This window comes from Rhagoletis pomonella, unplaced genomic scaffold (genome assembly GCF_013731165.1).
Source record: "Rhagoletis pomonella isolate Grant_MI unplaced genomic scaffold, Rhpom_1.0 Rhpom_scaffold_00004, whole genome shotgun sequence".
Lineage (NCBI taxonomy): Eukaryota > Metazoa > Arthropoda > Insecta > Diptera > Tephritidae > Rhagoletis > Rhagoletis pomonella.
The window spans coordinates 73,777,264-73,780,925 of NW_023458558.1; positions in this window are offsets into that span (position 1 = coordinate 73,777,264).

Sequence of the window (3,662 nt, forward strand, 5' to 3'; positions counted from 1 at the left end):
AAATCATCTTACCACCCTGTCGGAAAAATCAACCAACACCAACACAGTAATTTAATTCTTAAAGGAATCATTACGACCCAGCTCTGACAATATGCTTTAGAATTTCGAAAATAAAGTACCTATGTATGTGATTATGATTTTTTCTTATATTTCTCTGCGTCTTTCAAAGAAGGCTTCATTCGATTCGCCTTCGGTTAGGAATAATTTCAGCAATGGATGTAGTCACCTTTGAACCGACTAGGGTCTTAAGACCCACAGAGAGTACCCCGTGTTAATGGCCTCGTTGTTCGCGCCCCAGCTTCAACTAGCGTGCGGAATGCATACAATCCGCGCCGCAACGAGCAGGAGAGCTCCTGAGCAACAATAACATCCCCGACCTATGCAAGCCTGCGGCAAGTCTTCCGAAAATTACGGTAGTACTTGAACTTAACTGTAACTGATTCTTGGTAAGAACACAAATAATTGACCTTATGAAGCGGCATGGCATAAGGAGAGCTGAAGTCCATGAAACCATGTCAACAGCATCGCAAATGTTCTGAGCTCAACTCTTCTTATTTGGCGCTGTAACCGCCTAGGCGATTTTGGCCGAGATCAGCAATGCACGACAGTCCTTTCTCTTCTGTTCCAACTGACGTCAGTTGGAAATGCCAAGTGAAGCCAAGTCCTTCTGCGCTTGGTCTTTCCATCGCAGTTCCTCTGCTACCGCAGCGGATTCCGAGTTGAATACTTTCAGAGCTGCAGCGTCGGTGTCCATTCGAACGACATAGCCAATGCAGCGGGGCCGTTGTTATTTTAATTCGCTGCACTATGTCTCATGTCGTTGTAAAACTCATACAGCTCACTGTTGCATCGTCTGCGGCCGCAAGTGATTAAAGGCCTGCAAATCTTCCGCACAATGTTTCTCTCGAATACTCCAAGATCCGCCTCATCGGAAGTAGTAATTGTCTATGCTTCTGCGCCATGTACCATCACGGGCATGTTGAATGACTTATAGAATGTGGTTTTCGTACGTGAAGAGAGGACTTTACTCCTCAATTGCCTACTTGGTTCAAAGTAGCACTTGTTGGCAAGAGTGATTCTGCGTTGGATTTCGTTGCAGACATTATAATCGGTGTTAAATCTGGTTTCCAAGTAAACGAAATTCTCTACTTTCTCGAAATTATAACTGTCAACAGTGACGTGAGCGACAAGGCGAGATTGCGCCGACTTTTTGTTTGATGACAGGAGATACTTCGTCTTGTACTCGTTGATCACCAGACACAATCGTGTTGCTTGTAAAAGGCAGCACAGACTTCGCGGTTTTTACATGGGCCAGCAATTGCATGCTCTTAAAAAAATTGTTCCTGAGTTCTGAGTTCGGTTAAGCTCTCCAGCTCTTATTCAATAATCGTAGAAAATCTACGAATTCAAATGCCTGCTACGAATACGAAAAAAATTGCTGTCACTGAATAGGAGTGAACTCGAAAATATCGTTGCCAGCTTCGAATGCTGATTCGAAATCAGCTGGTGCAAAGAAAAAAAGGTATTTATGTATGTATGTCATTTTGCTCACGCTGCCACAGCAGTCGTAATGGCCGAGTGAGCAAAGCACTGGACTGGCATTTGAAAGATCCGGGTTCGAGTCCGAGTCCTCGGGCGTACGAACTTTTTTCTTTTTCTATTTAATTAAATTTTTTTTTAAATTATTATTACAACGTTAGAAATAATTCCTTTAAAAAGAAAAAAAGATCTGTTTGTTTGATTTAATTAAGTAATTAGGTTTCTTTCCTAAAAAATAGTTGTTAAACTAATATTTCCTCGCATCATAAAAAAATATACATTTATTAAATAGCGACTAGCACTACTATGTACTAAATACATACATACATACCCTGTAGTCAAATGTACTAGTTGTAAACTACATCACAACTAATATGAACCACATACCACATGGCTGAATAGAGCCAACTATCTTTTTTCCATACAAGCAACTGGTATTTTTTAACATGGGGATGTCCCACGAGACGGCAATTGTCAAATTTCGATCGGAAATATACCAGTCTCATACAAGTTGAAAATAGTCGGAAAAATACTAGTAAAATTATGGACCAAATATACCAGTCTCATACTAGTTTAAAATAGACAGAAACATGCTAGTCCAATTATGTATCTATCAAATATACCAGTCGCATACTAGTTCAAAAAAGACAGCAACATACTAGTAAAATTATGGACTAAGTATACGAGTCCCATACTAGTTCAAAATATACAGAAACATACTAGTCCAATTATGCACCAAATATACCAGTCTCCTACTAGTGCAAAATAGACAGGAAAATTATAATTTCTAATATTACACATTTTTATTTGACAGACTTAGATTTGATAATCATTTGTTACTTTTGCTAAGTCTTCTTCTTCTTATTTGGCGCTGTAACCGCCTAAGCGATTTTGGCCGAGTCCAAAACAGCACGCCAGTCATATCTCTTCTGTGCTAACTGACGCCAATTGAAAATGCCAAGTGAAGCCAAGTCCTTCTCCACCTGGTCTTTCCAACGCAGAGGAGGCCTTCCTCTTCCTCTGTTTCCCAGCATCGCGGCCCGCGTTGAATATTTTCAGAGCAGGAGCGTTTCTGTCCATCCGAACGACATGGCCAAGCCAGCGGAGCCGCTGAATTTTAATTCGCTGCACTATGTCTATATCGTTGTAAAGCTCATACAGTTCATCGTTAAATCGTCTGCGATATTCGCCATCACCAACGCGTAAAGGTCCGTAAATCTTTCGCAGAATCTTTCTCTCGAAAACTCCAAGAGCCGCCTCATCAGATGCTTTCATTGTCCATGCTTCCGCGCCATACACCAGCACAGGCATGATGAGTGACTTATAGAGTGTGATCTTTGTACGACGAGAGAGGACTTTACTTCTCAATTGCCTACACCGTTGGATTTCAAGGCTGACATTATTATTGGTGTTAATGCTGGTTCCCAAATAAACGAAGTCGTCTACTTTTTCAAACTTGTAACTGTCAACAGTGACGTGGGTGCCAAGACGCGTATGCTCTGACTGTTTGTGTGCTGACAGGAGATACTTCGTTTTGTCCTCGTTCACCACCAGACCCATTTGCTTTGCTTCTCTATCCAATCCCGAGAAGGCAGAACAGACGTAGCCCTTGTTTTTACCGATAATATCGATGTCGTCGGCATACGCCAGCAATTGTACGCTCTTATAAAGTATTGTGCCTGAGCGGTTCAGTTCTGCGGCTCTTATTATCTTCTCCAACATAAGATTAAAGAAATCACACGAAAGGGGGTCCCCTTGTCTGAAACCTCGTTTGGTATCAAACGGCTCGGAGAGGTCCTTCCCTATTCTGATGGAGCTGGTGGTATTGCTCAACGTCATTTTACACAGCCGTATTAGTTTCGCGGGGATACCAAATTCAGACATCGCGGCATAAAGGCAACTTATCTTCGTGCTGTCGAAAGCGGCTTTGAAATCGACAAATAGATGGTGTGTGTCGATCCTATTCTCGCGGGTTGTTTCCAAGATTTGACGTATTGTGAATACCTGATCTATGGTGGATTTTCCAGGCCTAAAGCCACACTGATAAGGTCCAATCAGCTCGTTGACGGTGGGCTTCAGTCTTTCGCACAATACGCTCGATAAGACCTTGTAACCTATGCTTA